This window comes from Macaca fascicularis, chromosome 14 (assembly GCF_037993035.2).
Source record: "Macaca fascicularis isolate 582-1 chromosome 14, T2T-MFA8v1.1".
Lineage (NCBI taxonomy): Eukaryota > Metazoa > Chordata > Mammalia > Primates > Cercopithecidae > Macaca > Macaca fascicularis.
Genome location: NC_088388.1, coordinates 126,491,012 through 126,515,640, shown reverse-complemented (window position 1 = coordinate 126,515,640; position 24,629 = coordinate 126,491,012). Strand labels below are relative to the sequence as shown.

Here is a 24,629-nt window from a genome sequence, read left to right as displayed (position 1 = left end):
TTCCATTGCTTATAACAAAACACCTGAAACTGGGTAATTTATAAAGAAAATAAGTTTAGTTTTACAATTATGAAGGCTGAGAAGTCCAAGGTCAAAGGGCAACATCTAGTGAGAGGCTTCTTGCTGGTGGGACCCCTCTGTAGAATCCCAAGGTGGCACAAGACATCACATGGTGAGGGGGCTGAACATGCTAGCTCAGGTCTCTCTTCTCTTTATAAAGCCATCAGTGACATTCCCATGATAACTCACATTCCCATGATAATTCATCTATGAACCATTAATCCATCAATTCATGAATGGATTAATCCATACATATGGGCAGATCCCTCATGATCCAATCTCTTCTTAAAGGCCCCACCTGTCAATATTGACATTGGGGATTCAGTTTCAATATGAGTTTTGGAGAGGACAAATATTCAAACCATAGCACCTATATAGTCAGAATTTGAAATTGACCCTGAGTATATCTAACTCTTTCTTCCTTTGTCTTAGGTTGCTGAACATCTCCAGAGAGAAATATTCAAATGTAGAATGTTTATGATTATTTGGTCTCTCTACTAAACAGACCTTTAACACAGCCTTCATATGCAGTTCTCTCCATTCTCCACAATGACTACACCCCACCTTCATTATAATAACAAAGCCACCAATGTCAACACCTCTTTCCTTACTCTTGACAAGTGTCCTGATTTTCTACTTCACAGACAACATAGAAACCAACAGGGATCTAATACTCATACCCTATCCACCAAAGCAGCCATATCTACAAGAAATGTTTCCTCATTCTCTTTCCTCATATCTAATTATAAATCTCTATCTGAGGCTAATCTATCCCTATTCTCTTGGATCCATCCCTTCTTAGTTCTTCAAGAAAATTGCTTATGTAATTGTCCACATTTTTCAAATGCACTTTAAAACTCATGGTAGTGTATTCTATCTTCAAATTAACAAAAAACTTTATTTGTTCTGAATTTCCTTCTTCTGATATAAATTTTACCCCTTTCTTTTTATGTTTTCACTCACTATTCTAGTTTCTCTTCCCACAACTTCTTTGAAGCAACTTTTTAAAAGCCACCAATTACATTTTCATTGTCGAGGAAGTGAGGATTTTTTAGTCTTTAAGATGTTTGAGGTCTATGGAGTAATTGACAGTTGACCACCATTTCCTTAAAATTATCCAGTTTCTTGGCTTTTCTGACATCAGTTCTCCTGTTGTTTTTCCTCTGTACTCCCCAGGTTTCTGTCCCCTGACTACCCCTCAATCCCACCATTTAACTATATGCATTCTTCCCGGTTGATTATATTCAGTGCCATGACTTTGGCTGTTATCTTCAGTCCAACGAACCTCCAAACTCCAAATTCATCATGACCTTACCCTCCCAAGATACATTTCCATGTAGTTATCATACATAGAGCTCAAATTCAATATTTCCAAACTTCAGCCTACTGCCTTTCACATGTCACCAGATATGCTGCTTCTCCCATGTTCTCCAGGTTAGAAAATAACATCACTGTTCACCAAGTCGCCTAATACACTGCACAGAGAGTCTTCTCCCTTCATCTACTTTATCTAACAAATTATCAGCTCTTCTCAGTTATATCACTTATAAGCTCTCAAATTCATTTTTTCAAGTTCTATCACTGCCAACCTAGTAAGGTCTTTAACGTTTATTTCCTTTATTGACTGCAACAACATGATTTGCTGCAACAATGTCTTAACTCATATTCCTGTCTCACGTATGCATCTAGTATGTTCTTCTTACAATAAACAGTGAGATTCTTTTTAACAAAGAATAAACATCTGATTTTTAATCATTCTTTTAATCACTTTAATGAGTTCTCAGCCTTTAGGATAAAGTTCAAACATTTATTATTGTATTAAGACTCATTATGTGTGACTCCTCCTTTACTCTCTTGATTCATCTTATGCTGCTCCTATCTTCAATCTTTGGTTCTAACTACATTAAGCATTTTCCCAAATCTACTTAGGTTTTTCCACATCTTAGGACCTTCTCATCTGCTATTCTAATGTCAGGAAGGCTTTTTGTCCGTGAAATAGCACAAAGGATTGAACTGCCAAATCAGATTCACAAAAATGAGAGATCTTATCCAGTATTTAGCTTTGCTGATAATTTCAGGGACAAAAGTAATCATAAGGTCACTGATTCTCTGTAAGCTTTATTGTTATTTTATTTATTTTTTGTTTTGTTTTTATTTTTAAGTCTGGCCTCTGAGGACTCATACCTAGGTCAACCAAACGATGATTGTTCGTAAGACTTCCTTGAAGTCTTGTCTATATGTCTTCTTCCTTTTTTCAAATGGATCTGTATGCAAAGACACAATTTGAAACTTCCAAGAGAAGTTTGCTCTCACTTAGCTTTCGCTTTTTTCTTGCACATGAATTCAAGGTAAGTGAGAGGTGAGTGACTGTTGTTTTCTCCTTTCCCAGGTCTTCTCTGTTTCCTGGGCATGCAAAAAGTCTTGGGCAGACATTTGTATTTCTAGGAATACACTGGAGCTTTAACATTGTTAGATCTCTAGAAATATGCTATAATTTTTAAAGTCCCCTATGCATATTTATGTCTCCAGGATTTCTATTCGAAGTTTCCAGACAAGCTCTCAGTTGCCCCAACTGAAATCACAACTGTAAAGAGTGGAGATGTTGTCAGTACTCTGCCATGCCGTGAGGATAAACTCTGTGCCACCACCTGAGCTGTGCTTTGAGTCAAATGAGATAACCACCACACTCATTTCCCAGGGATCTTCAAGTCTGACAACATACTGGCTGTTTTCTGAGGACTATGCTTTAAAAGAAACTCCAAAAGCAATCAGCTTTCTCTATTGTCCACAATGCTGCTGGCCTTTGGTTGGTTCCCAAACCACAGAGCTGGGAAGAGATGGGGGATGCGTACAGCTCCAACTTCAAACTTCACACACCCCACTGTCTCATCAAGTTTTGGTAGTTTCTTTTAGATAGATGATTTTCAGTTCTTTCAGCGGCCTTTGTTTTTTTGTCAAAGTTCTGAAATTATACAATTTTAGTAGTTTGGTCTGCATTTTCATTGCTTTAGAGGGAGAGCAATTTTACAGAGGTCCTCATCTTTCCAGAGGTCGATCTCTGTACCTCTATGTGGTAGGCAGTATAATGTTCCTACAGGGCATTGCACTATAAATGCGTCATGTAAATTCTTGCCACGTAATATGATTTATGTACAGGTTCTGGGGATGAGGGCAAGAACATCCGAGGTGTAAGAGGACAGACTCCTAGGGAGAAGATACATACAAAGAAGTGATCCTAGCACTACGGGCATGTTTTTCCCTTGATATATTGCTATTCTTGAAATGAAAGTTTAAGCAAGTCACTGAGGAGTTGAGAGACTTTTTATAGTTTTTCAGAACTATAAAGATAAAAATTAGAGGAAGAGAGGCACTGGTAAATATTCTGGGTTTTAAGGTAGAACCTCTAGGGTCTACACCTTAAGCTTGGGAGTAAAACAAAAGTAGATAAAAAGTTACAAAGACCATAGTCTGGTTTAGTCAGCTCAATCCGTGGTTGCATTGAGATGATTTGCTCCCAATTAATGTGTTTGCCAGAGGATAGAGGACACACTGTGGAGAACAGCATCACCCAAAGCCTCTTAAATCCATCCAAACATAATATGTAGTCTTCAAGAAAAAATTACCGGTTGTAACAAAAAAACGGTATTAAGATAAAACACGCCATGGTAGCAAGCCACATATAATTCAGGTGTTGGAATTATGAAGATGTAAACCTAAGAAGAAAAAAAATTACCATGAATTTGCTCAAGAAAATTAGATGGATAATTTTAAATTATGTAACTAGAATTGATTCAATGGACAGATTAAAACAGATTAAATGGACAGTCTATATCTGAAAATATGACTGATTGGATTAAGAACTCACAAATAAATTTAATTACAAATTGGACCCAGCTGAAGAGAAAATTAATGAACCAGAAGCCACAGAAAATATTCAGGCTAAAGCATGAATACAAAAGTGATGAATAATGGAGAAAAAAGAAAATTGTAAAAAAAAGAGAAAAAGAAATAAAAAAATGTAAGATATAGTATAATTTTCCAATATATATAATTACAGCTCCAGAATATAAGGCAGTATAATGTTCCTACAGGGCATTAAAATGCAACATATACATTTTTGCCATGTAATGTGATTTACTTACAGGAACTCAAGATTAGGGCAGGGACATCTAGGATATAAGAGCGCAGACTCCCAGGGAGAGGATATATGCAAAGTAGTGATCCTAGGACTATGTGCAGTTTTTCCCTGCTAAATGCTAAAGAGGAAAGCATTATTTGAAGAGACAATGATTAAAAATTTTAAAATGCTGGTGAAAGGAATCAAGCCATAGGATTAAGTTTTATGACTTCTCCATTAGTTAAGGTTCTTCTAAGAAAATATCTTAGACTGGGTTATTTATAATCAACAAAAAAAGTGTTTCTCAAAGTTCTGGAGGCAGGGAAGTCAAAGATGAAAGCCCCGGCAAATTTAGAATCTGGTGAGGGTGCTGTGCTTCATAGATGGTGTTTTACTGTCATGTCATCATGTGGAAAAAAGGCAAAGATTTAACAAATTCCCTAAAATTTCCCTTATAAAGACACTGATACCATGCGTAAGGACAGAGCCCTTATTTCCTAATCACCTTCCAAAGGCCTTACCTCTTAATACCAGCATCCTGGGGGTTAGGTTTCAACATACAAATTTTGTGGGGATACCAACATTCAGATCATAGTAACCTTTAAACAGAGTCAATATTAATAAAACCTCACCTGAGCATGTATAATTAAAACTGCCAAAAACCTCAAAGCAGAAATAAAAATGTGTTACAAGAGGCTGAGGGTAGTTATGGTGGTAAGCATACTACATTTAAAGGGTAATCGTATGACTGACAGTTGTCCACTTCTTAGTAGAAACAAAGGGTGCAGGAATGATATTATTAATATACTGAAGAAAAATAACTGTCAACCTAGAGTTCCATACCCAGTAAATTTATCGTTTAAAATTGAAGTAAAATAAAGATGCTTCTAGGTAAATAAACATTTATGAATCGCTAGTATATCTTTCATAAGATAAACACTATACAAAATCATCAGGAAGGAGGAAAATGATACAGCAGAAAGCATGTAAATAAAATAAGAAAAATGAGTATGAAAGAATGAAAATAGGTGAATGAATCTAATGAAAATTTCACTGAACGAAACAATAACAGTGATACTCTGTGTATTCTAAAATATATGGATAATTAAATAAAGCAAAAATGAAGGCAAAAGAGGGATAAGTAGTGTTAAAGCTTTTTAAGATATTTGAATTGTCCAATAATCGGTTATGGCACTAATATATATTAAATACTAATGAATAAGTGATTCATATGATAAGCCCTAGAATAAACACTCATGAAATAATATTAAATATGTCTAGCTAGCTCACTGGGGAGAAAGTAGAGTAATAGTAAATACTTTTTAATCCAAAAGAAAGCATCAAAGAAGAGAAAAAGGAAATATAAAATATGTAGGTCAAATAACAAATGATAAATGGTAGGCATAAATCCAACTGAAGGTCATAATTAAAATGTAAAATGGTCTGAATTAAAGAACAGCAATTACTACTACTATATGCTACTTTCAAGAGATACAACTTCTTTTTATAGATAAGCTGAAAATTATGGTATATCTACTACTTGTCCATAGTATATCTACTATGTCCATAGTAGAAAAATATATACCAAGCAAATATTGAACAAAATGAATTTGGTATAGCTATATTAGTAAGATGAAATATACTTTATTGTGGAATGCATAGAGTTTAGAGGGTCACTACATAATTAAATAAATAAAATTTAATAGAAAGATATAACAATCCTATATATGTACACATCTAGTAGCACAGCTTAAAATGTGAGCAGAATTTAGCAACACAATTTTTTAAAAGCGAACTAGAAAATGTTCAAATATTTAAAAATTAATATACTGCTACATAACTCACAATTTAAACATCACAATAGAAAAAAGAACATATATTAAACTAAGTAACAAACAAGATATAACATATAAGACATGTAAATGCAGCTAACAGTGATTTTAGGAGAATTTACACTCACATATCAGAAAAAGAAGAAACAATGAAATTGAATGTTTTAACATCTCAGGTAGGTAGAAGAGGAACTATAAAACAAACTAAAAGAAAGTAAAAGGAAGGATGTTGTCTTAGACAGGGTTCTTCAGGTAAGCAGAGCTGGGAGAGAGGCATAGAGGGAGGTTACGGGTTGTGGAGTCCAAGTGTAAAATCTGCAGGGTCGCTTGCAGGCTGGAACCCTTGGAAAGAGTCCAAAGCCACTCTGCTGGCAAAATTTCTCCTTGCTCATGGGAAGTCAACCTAGGCCTTCTGTTGATTGAATAAGGTCTATTCACATTATGGAAAGTAATTGGCTTTACTCAAAGTCCACCAATTTAAATGTTAATCGCATTCAAAGCATAGCTTCACAGAAGCATACGAAATAATGTTTTACAAAAATATCTGGGCACCGTGGCACAGCCATGTTGACACAAACAAACAATCATCACAGACATCATAAAAGTAAAAGCAGATATCAATAAAATAAAAAGCAGACAATAAAGTCTAAAACTGGTTAATCTGTAAAGAGATTAATACAATTTGTAAAACCTTAGTGATACTGATTAAGTAATGGAAAACAGAAAGATAAATTTCCCAGCTCAAGAATGAAAAAATCATTACTTTATATCCTAAAGTGAAAATTGTCAAAATAATATTATAAACAAAAATATGTTAGTAAACTTAAAATTTTTAATAAATTTAAAAAAAACTTTCTTTAAAAGCATAATTTATAAAAATGAGTACAATAAGTAAAAATCTGACTGGCCTGGTGCAGTGGTTCATGCCTATATCTTAGCACTTTTAGAGGCTGAGGTGGGCTGATGGCCTGAGTCCAGGAGTTTGAGCCCAGCGTGGGCAACATGGTGAAACCCCGTCTCTACTAAAAATACAAAAATTAGCCAGGGCATGGTGACTCATGTCGGTAGTCCCGGCTACTCGGGAGACTGAGATGGGAGAATCACCTGAGCCTGGGAATTCAAGGCTGCAGTGACCTGTGATTACGCCACTGCACCCAGGCCTGGGCAATGGAGTGAGACCCTGTCTCAATAATAAGATTGATAATAAATCTGAGTATTCCTTTATCTTTTAAAGAAATGGAATCTTTCATTAGAACCATTTTTTTGAAGAAACTTCCATGCCAAGATGAATTATTCTAAACAATTTAGTTAGAAATAACAGCAATTTTACCCATTTTTTTTTTCAGGGAATAGAAAAAGAAATAAGTCACAAAATATTATACGAAACCATGATATACCATTATATCATAAGTACATTAAAAGAAAGGAAATAAGAGGCTTATCTCTCTCAGAAATATAAATGGAAAAATCTAAATAAACTGTTAGAAAATCTGGCTTAGCATGTAGAAAACAAGCCAACATTACATTATTACTAGGAGAGGTTCATTCTACTGACTCAAGGTTTAATATTTTTAAAATAAATCAATAATTCCCTTCATTAAGAGAATAATGATCATCTTCATAGATGCAGAAAAGGTTTTTGGAAACAAATTAATTTCTGGAAAAACACTGCTCTGAAAAAAGCAATTTAAGGACTTACAGTTTCAGCTCCAACTTGTTAAGAGCTTGGAAATCATTACTCTCATCCTCAGAAGGAAAATGCTGAACAAACTGAAAATCAATGACTTTTCTTAAATACGTAAGAGAATTGAGGTCACAGGGCAAACTGCTTCTCTAAAATAGAGAAGGAGAGGCAAACACAGAGAATTGCAGCTGAGATCAGTTTACCTGAAGCAGAGCCTTCTGGAGCAGGTTAAGTGGTAAGAACACTAAAATGGTGAATTTGGATGAATTTCTGTCTGCTGAGTATGGACAGCTTGAGATTTAAAAACTCCTGGGGGCATAGTATGAGGCAGGGCCTCACTCCAGAAGCCCTACCAGGTACTCAAGGTGAATATCACTGAAAAATATTCCAATAGGTCAGGCAAGGTAGAAGAAAGTAACCATCTGGAAATAAACCCAAAGCATATTAAAAGGCTGTTGTCTAAGGTAAACTACTAAACTACTACTTGTTTGACCTAAGAGAAGGACAATTAGACAACTCTAGTCTCCTCTATACTCCTAGTCTCACATGAGAGGATTAAAAAAATATAGTAAATGCTTTTGGGAATCACAGGCTAGGGGCTCAGACCCACTGAAACTGAGATATAATCATAAGTTTATGGAACATTTTATCTTCCCAACACCTACCCAACATATAAAACAGGTCTCTGGTATAAAAACAGCTTGTAACTGAGAAGCCATAAGAAATATTTTATTAAGAAGGAGTTCTTACAGAAAGGAAAACCAAACAGTAAACACAATCTAATTCTAATTCCTACAATGTTTAACATAAAACTTTACACTAAAAGCCTAACAATCTTAGTTTCTTTTTCTTTAAACATCATGTCCAGCTTTCAATATTATAATCTATGTTAAAGACAAGAAAAACAGGATGAAGAGACAAAGCAAAAATCAGAACCAAACCCAGATATGACAAGGAGTTTGGAATGATCAAATAGGGAATTTAAACAAACAAAAAATTACAATGTTCAGGGCACTAATGTAAAAAATGGGCAACATACAAGAATAAATGGGTAATATAAAAAGAAATTTGAAAATTATAAGGGGATATCAAAAGCAATACTGACAATTTAAACCTCCTGTAACACAAATGAAGAATGCCTTTGATAGGTTCATCAGTAGACTGGACATGACAGAGGAAAGAATCACTGAACCTGAAAATATACTAGTAGAATTTTTAAAACTAAAAAGCAAAGAGAAAAAAATTAAGAAACAGAAGACAATATCCAAGAAGAGTGGGATAACTAAAAAGATGTAACATAAGCATAATGCAATTATCAAGAGAATAGAACAGCTGAGAGGTTTACAAAATTAATGACAGACACTAAACCACAGAATCAGGAAGCTTAAGGACAAGTAGGATAAATATCAAAACATCTACATTGAAACATATCATATTTAAATTGCAGGAAATGAAAGGCAAACTGAAATCCTGAAAGAATCTGTGTAGGGGGAGGGGAGATGCCTTATCTATAAAAGAGGAAAAACATGAATTGCTTTGGACTTCTTTCTGGAAACAATACTAGCAAAGAGAGACTGGAGAAAAATATTTAAAGAGTTGAAGGGGAAAACAAACAAATAAACAAAGAACCCAATCTGAACTTCTGTAACATAAATTTTTTCTTCAAAAGTGAATGACAAATAAATATTTATTGGACAAAAAAAATGAGAATTTGTTGCCAGTAGATCTGCCTTTCAAGAAAGATAAAAAGAGTCTTTCAAGGACAAAAAATGATACATAGATGAGATATACACCTACATAAGGAAAGGAATAATATTAAAGAAAAAAATAAGGTAAAATAAAATAAAATCTACCTTTCCTATTCTTATTTATCCAATTTGTTTGAATTAATAATAACAATAATGTACCAGGTGATTATAGTATATGGATAAATGAAATGAATGACAACAATGTTATAAGGGATTGGACGAAAGAACAGGAATACTGTGGTATAAGGCACCTGAAAAATACTATATCTGAAGTGCCAAAGTTTTATTAGAGAAGTAGACTTAGGTTAATTTTAAATGTACATCAAAAACTCTAGGACACTATAGGTTTGTTTTTTAAAATAAATATATGCTAAGAGAGGAAAGAAATGGAATTATGAAATACTCAAAACAAGAGAAATCAGAAAAAGGGGAAGTTTTAAATAAAACGTATAAAAAGTATAACAAACAATATTAACAACGTTCAATTTGATAACAGATGAAATAAATGATTTCCTTGAAAGACACAAACTATCAAAACTCACAGAGAAATAGATAATCTAACAGTCCTCTATCTATTAAAGAAAATAAACCAATAATTAATAATCTTGCAATAAGGAACGAATAGGCTCAGATAGTTTCACTAATGAATTCTACCAAATAATTAAGGTAGAAATGATATCAAGTCTCTTCTTCTCTCCTACCTCTTCCAGAAAAATAAAAACAGAGGATATATTTTTTTAACTCATTCCAGGATTAACATTACCTTAATACCAAAACCAGATAAGGTCATTATAAAAGACATACTACAGACAAATATATCCCATGAATACACAGGCAAAATTCCTCAATGAAATACAAACAAGTCAAATGCACAATGTATAAAGACAATTATTTACAATGACCAAAAAGGATTTATTCCAGTTGTGCAAGGTGAGCTCAAATTTAAAAATTAATTAATGTGGCTGGTCGCAGTGCCTCACGCTTGTAATCCTAGGACTGTGGGAGGCCAAGGTGGGCTCATCACGAAGTCAAGAAATCTAGACCATCCTGGCCAAAATGGTGAAACGCCATCTCTACTAAAAATACAAAAGTCAGCTGGGTGTGGTGGCACACGCCTGAAGTCACAGCTACTAGGGAGGCTGAGCCAGGAGAATCGCTTGAACTTAGGAGGTGGAGGTTGCAGTGAACTGAGACCATGCCAGTGCACTCCAGCCTGGTGACAGAGTGAGACTCCATCAAAATAATAATAATAATAATAATAATAAATGTAATTCATCTAGTCAACCAATTAAAAAAGAAAAATGTGATGAGACAAAGCATTTGACAAAATTAAACATGAATTCATGATAAAAACTAATCTTCCTCAATATGAAAAAGAACATACACAAAAAACCTATAGCTAACATCATACTTAATAGTGAGAAACTAGAAGCTTTCCTCCCAAGATTAGGAACAAGGCAAGGATGCCATCCTCACTACTCCTGTTCAACAATGTCTTAGAAGTGCTAGTTAATGCAATAAGGCAAGAAAATGATATAAAATGCATACAGATTGGGAAGGATGAAATGTAATTTGTTCACAGACAACATGATTGTTTATATAGAAAAGATTAAATAATTGACCAAAACCAAACCAAACAAGCAGAAACCCTTCTGGAACTAATAAGCAATTATAACTTAATACTAGCTCCAGAATACAATGCTAATATAAAAAATTACTTGTTTTTCTATATACCAGAAATGAAAAATTGGAATTTGAAATATAGTAAAACACCATTTACATTAGTACCCCTCCAAATTAAATCATTGGGTATAAGTCTAGCAAAATATGCACAAGATCTAAATGAGAGAGCCTACAAAACTGATGAAAGAAATTAAAGAATATCTAAATAAATGAAGAAATATGCCATGTTATGAATAGAAATCCTCAATATTGCTGGATTTCAATTCTTTTCTACTTGATCTACAGATTCAATGCTATCAAAAGCAAAAATCCCAGAAAGTTATATTGAGGATATTAACAACCAGATGCTAACATTGCATGGAAAGGCAAAGACCCAGGATAGCCAACATAATAATGAAAAAGACAAAGAGAGAAGTTGGAGAACTGACACATCCATGTTCAAGCCTTACTATAAAGTGACACCAAGCAAGACAGCAAGGTTTTGGTGAAAGAATAGAAAAATAGATCAATGGGACAGAATAGAGAGCCCAGAAATAGGCCCAAACAAACAAAGTTGCATGGTATGATAAATGAACAAATGCAATTCAATTGTTAAAAGATATTTTTTCAACAAATGTTGCTGGAACCATTGGATGTTCATATGCAAACAAAAACTAAATCTAAACACAGACCTTATTATACTTTTTGCAGTCATTAAGTCATAATGGATTATAAATAGAAATGTAAAATGCAAAACTCTACAACTTTTGGCAGATAACACAGGAGAAAGTCTAGGTGTGCTTAAGCTATTGATAAGTTTTTAGAAGTAATACCAAAAGCATAATCCATGAAATAAAAAAACCCTGATGTTTTGAGCATTTTTAAAATTAGAAACTCTGCTCTGTGAAAGACACTTTCATACACTGGAGAATATATTTGCAAACAAATATCTATAAAGGACTTGTATCATATGCAAACATCCCTTAACATTTTAACCATAAGAAAACAAGCAACCCAATGAAAAATGTGCACCTCACCCAAATGTATAATGTTTTACCTGTAGTTCAATAACCATTCTGAATTAATTTGTGTATAATATATGAGACCTAGAGCAACATTATTACTATTATGCTAATCAAAAAGTCTTTTTTTCAGTGTTTTCTTGTCAAAACAGAAAAACAATAGAGAAATCAATGAAAAAAGATTTAGTTATTTAAAAAGATCAATAATATTGACAAAACTTTAGCAAGAGTGGCAAAAAAAGAAGAAGTAAGACACAAATTACTTATAATATGAATACAAAAGAGATATCAGTACAAAAGCTCCAGGATAGTGAGGGAATACAATACATACTACATTTCTCCTTTTATCTTTATTATTTCCTTTATTCTGCTTACTTTGGGTTTAATTTACCCCTTTCTTTTTTATATTCTTCAGGTGAGATCTTAGATTATTGATTTGATACTTTTCATTTTTTTCCACTGCAGGATTCAGTCTTACAAATTTCTCACTCAACTCTGTTGTTCCTGTGTTCCACAAATTTTAATAAGCTATATTTTCATTTTCATTCAGTTAAATGTATATATATTTATATTTTTTATATATATATAAATTTGTGCCACTGCACTCCAGCCTGGGTGCCATCACGAGACTCTCTTTCCAAAAAAAAAATATAAATACAAATATATATTGTGGATTTATATATACATAGAGCAAACGTTAAAAATAAGTGTTTTTGTGTTTTATATATGATCAAAAACATTACATATAAATAAAAATAGAACTCTGAAAATATTCAAGTAACCCTTTAAACCTCAGAAAGGCATATAGTTAGGCATATTACATAGTTAGGCATATTACCGCATATAGTTAGGTAATATTCTTAAATCCATTCTGCCAATCTCAATATTTTAATTGGAGTATTTAAAACACTTGTGCATAATGTAGTTGTTGATATATTTGAGCTAAATCTGCCATTTTATTTTGTTTTTTTGCTTGTTCTCTGTTCTTTGTTTCTGTATTTTATTTTGCTTGCCTTTCTGATATTTAAAGGGTTACTAGAATGTTTTTTAGAGTTCTGTTTGTATTTATATGTAATGTTTTTGAGCATATATAAAACACAAAAACACTTATTTTAATGTTTACTCTATGTATATATAAATCTACAATATATAAATAATTTTACATTCCACTGTCATTAGTTTATCAGTTCAAGTGACATAGAAAGCATATTTTCTTTTATGACTTCTAACATTATATCATTTATATTATTTGAATATTTTATATTTATATTATACTGTTATATTAATTTATAATGATTTATATTATTTTAAATATGCACATACATTTAGAACCACATCAGACTGTGCTATAATATTTGCACCAACCATCAAACATAATTTAGAAAACTTAAGAAAAAAGAAAATCTATATATTTGCTTGCTGAATTATGTCTTTTTTGTTGATCTTTCAAGATTTCTTCCTTTATTCATTTTGTTTTTATTTAGAGAATTTCTTTTAGCCATTATTTCAGGGTGGAGCTTCTGAGAACACTTTTTCATTTTCTTTCTTCTGAAAATGTCTTGATTTTATCTTCATTTTTGAAGGATTTTTTTCTCTTAGTTTAGAATTCTACATTTTTTTTTCTTTCAGCACTTGAAAATTATTGTACCACTTACTCCTGATCTCCATAGATTTTGATGTGAAATTCACATTCATTTGAATCATTTCCTCCCTACAGATAAGATAAAGTATCATTTTTCTCTGGTTGTTTACAAAAATTTTCTTAGTCTTAATTATCAGAAGTATAATTTATGATTCATCTTAATTGCATAATTGAGAGACAGGACTAGCTGGATTTCCTAGGCCGACTAACAATCCCTAAGCCTAGCTGGGAAGGTTACCGCATCCACCTTTAAACACTGGGCTTGCAACTTAGCCCACACCCGACCAATCAGAGAGCTCACTAAAACGCTAATTAGGCAAAAACAGGAGGTAAAGAAACAGCCAATCATCTATTGCCTGACAGCATAGTGGGAGGGACAAGGATCAGGATATAAACCCAGGCATTAGACCTGGCAATGGAAACCTCCTTTGGGTCCCCTCCGTTTATATGGGAGTTCTGTTTTCACTCTATTTCACTCTATTAAACCTTGCAAGTGCACTCTTCTGGTCTGTGTTTTGTTACAGCTGGAGCTGAGCTTTCACTTGCTGTCCACCACTGCTGTTTGCTGCCCTGGCAGACCCGCCGCTGACTTCCATCCCTCTGGATCCAGCAGGGTGTCAGCTGTGCTCCTGATCCAGGGAGGCGCCCACTGCCACTCCTGATCGGGCTAAAGGCTTGCCATTGCTCCTGCACGGCTAAGTGCCTGGGTTCGTCCTAATCGAGCTGAACACTAGTCACTGGGTTCCACGGTTCTCTTCTGTGACCTACTGCTTCTAACAGAGCTATCACACTCACCGCATGGCCCAAGGTTCCATTCCTTGGAATCTGTGAGGCCAACAACCCCAGGTCAGAGAACACGAGGCTTGCCACCATCTTGGAAGTGGCCCCCCACCATCTTGGGAGCTCTGGGAGCAAGGACCCCCTCCTCCTGTCATAACATAATTATGATGTGCCTGCATTCCTTTGGTTTTATCATGCTTGGAAATTGTTCAGCTTTCTAAATCTCTAGGTTTATGTTTCTTGCCAAATTTGGGAAGTTTTCAGCCATTATTTCCTCAGGTACTTTTTCAGCTCTGCTTTCTTTGTCCTCTCTTTCCTGGACTTGATGACACAAATGTTGTCTTTCATTATAGTTCCACAAGTCTCTAAGACTCTGGTTTTTGTTTGTTTTGTTGTCTGTTTTCCTTATATTTTCTATTTTTCTATCTTCCAGTTCTTTTATTTTTTTCATGAATGCCCATTTATTGAACTTTTTCTTCAATAATTGTGTTTATAAACTCTAAAATTTCCATCTGGTGCTTCTTTTCATCTTTTTTATTTTCTTTTTTTTTTTTTTTGGCTGAGGCTTTTTAATTATTTTTGTTTTTTTCCAAATGTGGTGTAGTCACCTATTCTGGCATTTTAATGATGATTTCTTTAAAGTCTTTGTCAGATAATTCTAACATCTCTATCATTTTGATGTTAGCCATTTGTGATGTTAATTTTACGCCAACTTGTAGATGTCATTGTGTGTGTTGGTAAGAATGTGCCTGGAAGAGATTAGCATTTGAATTACTATACTACTAAAGAGGATCTGTCCTCTTTACTAAAGATTACTAAAGAGGATCTGTCCTCACCAATATGGTTGGGGGGTGAGGGCAATATCTAATTTACTGAGGTTCCAGATAGAACAAAAAGGTGTAAAAAGAGCAAATTCTCTCTTTCTCTTCTTTAACTGAGAAATTTGTCTTCTCCTTTCCTTGGACATTAGAGCTCCTGGTTCTCAGATCTTTAGACTCTGAGACATACAACAGTCAACCTCTCTCCCTAGTCCTTAGGCCTTTGGCCTCAGACTTTGAGTTAAACCATTGGCTCCCCTGGTTCTCAGGCTTTAGGACTCAGACCAAATTACACCTCCAACTTTACTGGCTCTCCATCCTGCAGGCAGTATATCTTGTGATGTCTTGTCCTCTATAAAAACTTGAGTTAATTCCAAAAGTTAATCTCCACTTATGTGTCTCTATCTATATCTACATCTTATTGGTGATGTTTCTTTGGAGAACTCTGACTAATACAGAATCTATTGATTGTCTTTTACTATCCATTTTACCATCTTTCTGGTTCTTGCTAGGGTGAGTAATTTTTATTAAAATCTGAGCATTTTCATATTATGTTATGAGATTCTATATAAATCTTTCAGATTTAAAGAAGGTTTAACCTTTTTTTGTATTTAAACCTTTTGTTTTAGTTGACTCTTTTGGACATCACTACAGCAGGGGAAAGGAACGTGCTACAATTTTATTGCAAGGTGAAAGTAGAAGTCCAAGTTCGGCATTCAGTTTCTATTGACACTTGAAGAGGGAACAACTTTTTACTGCTGAATGGGCGCTCAATTTTCCCATGTTGTCTCCACTGACACTGCAGCAGAGGTGGCCTTCTTACTGCTGATATTGCACAAGTCCTGACTTTTTACTAGGACCCCACTGACCACTGCAAGATTCCACTGACCACTGGGAGAGAGAAAGTGGTATCTCATCTCTGTTGGGTACAGGTAGAAATCCAGGCTTCTGTGGTGTCTCTACTGCCCTTGTGAGGGTGAGGGTACCTCATTACCAGCCAACAAGGATGAAAGCCCTATCTCCCACTTGGCCTCCGCTAGCATGGATGGTGGTAAGACTACAGCTTTCAGTTTTCCCATGATACTTGCCTGGAGCACTGCGGCTATTGTCTAAAAGGTTTCTGTCTTACTAGGCTTCCTCTCTTCTGTTTCTCTGGCTAAAGAAAATCGGCCTTTGGTGCTTGTTGTTTTTGGTGGTGGTGGTTGGTTGGTTTTCTCTGTGCCAGTTGGCACTTCTGGGTTGCAGTTTCTTTAACTCCATATCTGGATATATGAGGCCAAAAGAAAACACCAGCAATTCACCACTATGTTATTTCTCAGGTCTCAAGGTCCCTAAGCAGTCTGTCTTTTAGAGTCTCTTTATGTTTGTTTTATATATTAAGTGCAGTGATTTTACCGTACTCAATGAGAGAAACAGGGAAAAATATGTTTATCCTATTTTCCCAGAACTGAAGTGTTCATAAGAAGTTTTTAAATAAACTTCATGAATATAATAATTGTTACTGTGAAATGAACACTCAACGTTTGTCTTTAGTATTTACCTCACCTTCATCTGTTTGTCTTTCTTGTGCTCTTTCCCTAGATAACACTGCATTTTTTTTCCTACCTTCTCCCATGGCTTTAATGTTTCCTAATTTCTAAGAATCAAAGTGAGGTGTGTTATGGACAGACTGTTCCTGTGCTGCTATAAAGAAATACCTGAGGCTGGGTAAATTATAAAGAAAAGAGGTTTAATTGACTCACAGTTCCTAGGCTATACAGGAAGAATGATGCTGATGTCTGCTCAGCTTCTGGGGAAGCCTCAGGAAGCTTACAATCATGGCAAAAGGCAAAGGGGGAGTGAGCACTTCCCATGGCCAGAGCGAGAGGAAGAGAGACATGGGGCGAGGTGCCACACACTTTTATACAACCAGATCTCATGAGAACTCTATCGCTGTAAAGTACCAAGAGGGAGATGGTGCTAACCCATTCATAAAAGCCCCACACCACGATCCAGTTCCCTTCTACCCCTTCTCTGACACTGGGGATTACAATTTGACATGAGGTTTGGGCAGGGACACAGAACTCAAACCATATCAGGAGGTAAAGGAAGCCCAGCTTGACAATTCATTCTTTTTATGCTTTTTCCCTAGAAAATAAATTACCATTATAATTTTTCAACATTTGGGCTCCATCCCATTTATTTTTAAAAATTCAAATAAAATTGAATGTAAAATACTTTGTTAATCATTAAAAACTTCATGAGTTATCCACTACGTTACTGGTTTTTCAAATTTTTTAGCACTATTGTTTCAAGTTTTAAAGTTTTACTATAAAGTCACCCAAAGAGAGTAAGGAAGCTATTATATTATATACAAAATTTTAACTCTGCCATTTTATAATTAAAGAATACAATTTAATCTACATTTTGTTTTGTGTATCCATAATTGAGAATTATGTAGTATATACTGATAAAAAGTTACAAATGAGATTTGTTTTCTTGATAACTCTCCTTGCAATGTCAGAATATTCCTTAATAAAACTTATCTAGATGTCTGAAAGATAAATATTGGAAACTGTGTTTCAGACTTGAATTACTAATGATACCTAATGAATGCTGGAATTCTTTAATTTAGAGAGTGCCAATGATTATATTATATAATCATTTAAAAGCACCATCATTAGGTAAAATATACTTAATAACTTACAACTTTATGAACTGTTTATCATCATAGAAAACACTTAAATATATTAGGCATTCATGTCAAATATTAGCCCAAAGTATAAAAATATTCTAGTTATTGTAATTATTTGTGAAAACCAAAATTAAAATATCTGGGTATTTTTCCTGAAATTTTTCCTACAGTTGTAAGCACAAAAATATCAAGACTTTAAGTTTATAGAAGGTTAAAAAAAAAGAACACAATTTATGATGAATACTAAATTTTACAATATGAAATTATGATAAACAACATATCATATCTTAAGTCCATTATCCTGGCAGACGCTAGACTTGTCTGGCACTTGTAGGAGTGTAGTATAATTGCTTATGCAATTCTATCTTCATAGACATTTGGAGGTCTAATTAAAAAGATCAATGTGGAACCACATTTTTCTAAGCAATGACACATTTATAAAAATTTCAATTATTTGGCCTAAGATAGCAGACAAAGTTTTATGCCAAGGTCTGCTCCAAACCAAGTTAATCTGGCAGGACAATTTAATGAACTCTCACCAGGGTGGGAAAAATTGGAATATAATACATTTGAATGTGTTAGTTTTATCAGTTTTTAAAAACAGTTTAAGTAAAATTAAAAATGAAGCAAATGCTTTAAAGTAACTCTCAAACATGAAACTCAGTTTCGAAAATTGCTGATCTACATACAGTATTAACCTCCTAGAAAAAGAGACTATCATACATTTTGATACTTCTAATAATCTGCAGTGTTTTCTGCACAATGTGAGCATGCAATAAGTGGTAATGATTTGTAAGTGATCATTTAAGTGTTGAAAGAACTTGGAAATTATATGCAACCGATGGGGGGTTGTTTCTGAGTATTTCTTCCCCAACATCTCTCTTTGAATTTGAGTCTTAGAAATAAGGAGAACTCAACCCTTCTAGATATATGCATACCTTGGTTTAAATAAAATTCTAGGTGACTTTTGGGATAAAAGAGATTCGGGCGCCACTCCCTTCCTCTCCCTCCATACAAATACGTCTGATAAGTTCAAACAATTATGAACAGTCCAACCGATACATGATCACAGGAAGCAATGAAATCTAGTAAAAAGAAATGTACCATAAGAGAAAAGAACATGACCTGAGACCTTGACTCATTAATGCCCTAGATAGGTAAAGGAGAGTGTCATTCAAGAGAGAGGATAGAATGAACCTGATTCTGGAAGGTTTCCTAGAATTTTGATTCTGCCTTGAGTAAAATGGCTATCTATGTTATCAAAGGTCATAAAAAAGGGGTACAGTTAATTATTCTACCAGAGAACTTCCATTGACTGGTTATTTTTTTCTGAGAAATGAAAGGAAGGTAAACTAGGACCAGAAAAGTAGTAACTCGATGGCATTAATGGGAGTGGAAAGCAAAGCACTGGGGGTAGCCACTCCACCAGAGTCAAGTATCTGTAGGACCATGGGGCCTCCAGCACAGCTCTTCTTCCATAGGGCACTAGAATACCCTCAATGGCAGCTGTTTGTGTGCGTGTCTGACTTCCTGCTCCCCGGAAGTTAGTGATGGCTGAGTGATGACCACATGCCATTCTCTGGGGGATTCTAGGATATATTTGGAGATGGACCTGTAGAAAAGACTGAAATCACTGTTCACTAAGTGGGTGAAAACTCAAAAATATTAAAATTTGATTATTAAAGGACATGTAGTCTTATTTTATACTCAATGCTGTTTAAGCTTAAATTTACTCATATACTGGTTACAATTATGCCAGTGGCTAAGAATATTTAAATTCAGCTCTTGAAAGAAAAGTGGTATTTTTTTCCTAGACATTTAGAACACACATGGTTAGAACTGTCATTTTAAACAAGGCACAGGACCACATGGTCTTTCTGAGCACATACAGAGATGCACTTGCAGAAGGTCTTCAACGATGGTCTCTGAACATTGGCAATAAGTAAACAAAAAAAAATAATAAAAACTATTGGCTTTGTTTTCTCAGCTCACATTTTGTTGACCATGCATTTAAAAAAAAAATGTATCATGGTAAAAACAACTGAAACTTTTAAAATAAATTACAAAAAGTAACAGTCTATATTTACTCTGCTGCCTTCAGAAGTTTCCTGGAAAGCTTAATTAAATAGCTATTCATCTGTGCATTGTGTTCGGTCTTCTAAAGACTGATAAGCTTGTAGTCTTAATTTAAAAAAAAAGAACTAGCGCAGCTTTTAGTTTTTATTTTGTTAGATCAAGAGGAAAAAGCACTCAGCACCTCTGTCAACATCAGTTAGAGTTGTTCAATTATAGGTTGATTTTATTCAGTGAAATATCAGTCAGGGCAGAAATTCATATTAAAGTACATGTTGTATATTTACTCATGTTTTTGCTTCAAGGTTAAAATATGAATGTTGAACTTGCTGACGCTCAATCTAAGTGCATAAGCAGCCGAATTCTCAACCTGTAGCAGTTCAACTAATCAGCCATCAGATTCAACAGTAGACTTAGCTATTTTGCCTGAACTTTCTCTAAATCTGAGGCACACTTTATGCGATCTACTTTCCCATTATTGTCTTTTGAGAAGCCGGAGTCTCGGCCAATATTTGCCTCTCCCACTCTGAAACTGAGCTGCAATAAAAGTCAATTAGGGTACCTCAGTTGATGTCCTTGTCACACTGGATTGTGGATTCATCAATAAAGAGTACACTCTTTTGACCATGTCCTTATTAAGACAACTCACATGCTTTTCTTGAAACTAGGAAATAGCACTGATTCATAGATTCACATAGCTCCAGAGCTGCGAGAGATCTCAGGAGATCAGCCCATGCAGTCTTCAAGCACATCAAAGTCTAAAAATAGTCTCTAGGCTATAATTGAAAAACAGTGTAATTTCTGTGTGTACAAATTGCAAATAGCAGGTTTCATCAAGAATTTGTATTTTTTAAAAAAATTGCAAGTCTAAGATGCAATAAAAACTAAATGCACAATGCATGTTTTTTATACAAGCACATGAACAAGCTATGTTCACTATTTTTGTTTTTTTCTTCATTGATCTCTGCATGAAAAGGAAAATGAAGAGATAATTATGTCACTTGTCGTTTTAATTAAGGGGAGTTTCTTGGGTAGTGGTGTGGGTTCAAGGGATATTTGAGGGAAAAGACTGGAAGTGATAAGTAGATTTAGGAGAAGAAATACAGAGTGAACTGACAAGTGTATAGACTTTAAAGAAGCCAAAAAAAGAGACTAAAAAAGATATTTATATGGACAAATTAGATGGAATGAGTAAGTATATAAAGAATCAATGATGTAATCATCCAGTTGCAAAATTTTGTTTTGGTTTTGTTTTTCCCTTTCAGGGAATAAGATTTTGAATCTTTTCTTGGGAATCCATGATGCAATCTTTGTCAGAAGTAAAACTTGAAATGTCAGCGTAAAGAAAAAGGAAGTTAATTATATTTAATGCAAGTCTAATAAGCTCTTGGCACTTTACTTATATTATCAAACTAAAGTTTCACCGTAATCCTATGAGGTGGAAATTGCTACCTCATTTTATCAAAGAGAAAACAGAAGATCAAACCACCGCATGCTCAATCGTACAGCAGGATCCAGATCTGTGAGTCTTCATTATGCATTCCACAGGCAGTTTCTTCTTGTCCCATTGTCTTCAGAGGAGAACAACCCACTGGCATTCCTTACTGCGTCCAACCCTGTCTCAGGGAAGTCTTGGGTAACTATGTCCGGAAGGCAGCCACTCCCTTCTCTGTCTTTTTAGGGACACGGAAGTAGTGGGATATTTTCTTGGTTTCACATTCAAAAACACATCTCTTCTTCTAGGAACAAGCAGTGATTTAAAGGCTTGTTTAATTCTAATTAATTTAATGACAAAATAAATTAATGTCTCTGAGAGGCAAGTTGTTAATTATATCCTAATAATAGGGATGTCTCTCGCAACCCCACATGCTGTCAGCAGCCTGCCTGCTCTTTTCTCCTTCTAAATCCCGTTAGCTCACATTACTACTGAGCTAAGGACATTTTTATTTGAATTACATAGGATGGATGCTAGGAGTTAGGACTTTGGGAATCAGTTTCTATTTTCTTAAGCTCAGGCCTTTCATGGGGAAAAAAATCCAGACTCTCCTTCTGGGGTTAAGATTTATTTATTCATTTATTAATTTAGTTTGTTTTTCTTGAGCTTATGCAGTTGCTTGACCATGTGCTGGGCACCAAGGATACATAGATGAATTAGTTCATGCAATTCAAGGTTTAGAATAACAAATCAACACTCCAGCCATTACCACGAAGTGGAAAATGCAAAGGCAGAAGTTCATGTCTTATAGGAGCACAGAGAAGGGGCACTCTGCACAGTGTAGGCAGAGGCTGAGGGCTGGAGAAAGGATATTGGAGTGCTTTTACCTTAATTATAAAAAAGCATTAGCTAATGTATTCAACAGAGTTCCCCAGATAAACAGAATCAATAGGATATTGGAGAAAGAATTTATTAAAGGAATTGGCTCACATGATTACAGAGGAAGAGAAGTCCCACAATAGACCATTTGCAAGCTGAAAAACCAGAGAAACCATTAGTGTGGCTCAGTCTGGAAACCTCAGAATGAGGGAAGCCAATGGTGCAACCCTCCAGTTAGAGGCAGAAGGCCTGAGAGCACCAAGGCCTCTGGTTCAAGTCCCAGAGTCCAAAAGTTGAAGAACCTGGAGTCTGGTGTCCAGGGGCAGTAGAAGAAAAGATGTCTCGCTCTGGAGAGGAGAGAGCAAAAAGGGACGATCCCTCTTTTTCCACCTATGTTTCCAGCCAGTACCCAGCCCATGGGAGGTGCTTTCCCACAGAGAGTGAGTCTTCCTCTCTCAGTCCACTGACTCAAGGTCATTCTCTCCTGGAAACACACTCACAGACACAACCAGAAATGATGCTTCACCAGCCATCTAGGCATCCCTCCAGCTAGTCAAGTTGACACCTAAAAGTAACCATGATAGGTGGGCAAGGACCAGAAGGCAATGGGTGGGGCCGGGGCGGGGGCAATAATTCCAGGCAAAGGGAAGGAAAGAATAAAAATGAGCAACAGAATGATGCATTTCAGAATTACAAGCTGTTCAATATGCAACCATGACTCAAAAAAAGCAAGAGCTGACACTGGAGAGGGGTGCATACTCAGCTAATAATTAAGAACTGAAACAGATACTGCTGTTTGCCTTTTCAGCAGTCATTCCAGTTTTTGTGCAGATATCCATTCATGGAGTAACCAGGGGAGGAAAACCCAGCCCCACTCCCATACAGGTAGCAAAACACTATTGGTCCAAACCAGTCACAGTCTCCATTCCTTTCTACAGTGACTCATGTGGTAGTGGGCAGGAGACACAACTCTGGTTGATGAGATGTGAGGGGGATACACCCAGATTTGCCCAGAATAGTTCTGATTTCTGCTTCTGGTCCTCAATAGATATTAATAGTCACTCCCTTTCACTCTCAGAAGGGTATTTGTGTCTTCATTCACAAATGTATGAATGAATGAATTCATAAACTATTTAGTCATTCTTTATGGTTCTACAAAATACTTTCCTTTTCAAAAATGTTCAAGGAAAACAGTTCCTCTTTTTCTCAGGATAGCAATGCACAAAATATGTTGCTTGGAATTTCCCCAATCATCTTGCTGAGGAAGGCAGAGTGGAAAGACAGAAGGAATCTGAACCCTTGAAAATCTCATGGAGACTCTGAACAACTCAACTATGAAATCATCCTCTGTTCAGTTTTCTTGTTATAGGAAGTAATACAATTCCTTATTATTTATATCAGTTAAGTTGGAGTTACCATTTCTAAAAATAAAAATGCATTAACTGTTTGTTAGGATTTGAAATTCTTGATGTGATGAATTACACACAAAGAATATGTATGTGTTAAAGAGAGAGAGCGAGCTTTGGTAACCCTTTCATCCCAACTCTCATTTTTTTTTTCCTAAATGAGTAAACTAAAATTTCAAAGGAATAAAGAGAATTACCTAAAGTCACGTATCTTGATCGTTGGAGAGTTGACACTAGCACCAGAGCTCCCAAGGGCATCCAAATGTTATTTTGAGCTGTACTCTGTGCAGTGGTAGGCTATCTGGGCTCAGATGTACTGTCATGGAGACCTCCGTCCCGTGAATGCTCATCATATCACTTAGGAGTCCAGTGTCTAAAAGAATAAACATGACTTAAGAATCTACAGTGTGCCAAACTCTAATCTAGGAAACTTGCATATATTTCACTGAACACTTTTATTTTCATAAAGAGATTGACACTCTTATTGTCTTCATATTGGTGAAAAAACTGAGATTCATAGCTGTTTAGGTGACTCTCTCAAGGTCACAAAGCCAGTGATAGGATGGGAAGTGGTTGTGGGACTTTGGAAAGTAAAGTGTGTGGCTAGAACAAATAGCAAGAAAGCAGAGAGAACTGAAGGCTTTCAAGAACCCTAAATAACTTTCTACTGCAGTTGGAGTTCTCAGTCAATGTTTTGACTGAGATACAGTTTTGCACATTTTGAAATGTATGCAACACTCGTGCAGGTTTTATTTTCTTCAATAGAAAACTCTTCCTGGGGAAAGGAGCTGTATCTC

At 35.2% G+C, this 24,629-nt stretch overlaps 1 long non-coding RNA gene across 1 annotated transcript in view; it reads right to left on the bottom strand.

Moving 5' to 3' along the window:
• LOC102127669 (uncharacterized) overlaps positions 1 to 24,207 on the bottom strand; it is a 198,832-nt gene extending 174,625 nt beyond the window's left edge. The window contains exon 1 of the long non-coding RNA XR_006692093.3: positions 24,030 to 24,207. This is a non-coding gene — a long non-coding RNA (uncharacterized lncRNA). The remainder of the gene's footprint in view (positions 1 to 24,029) is intronic.
• Positions 24,208 to 24,629: the final 422 nt, after the last annotated feature.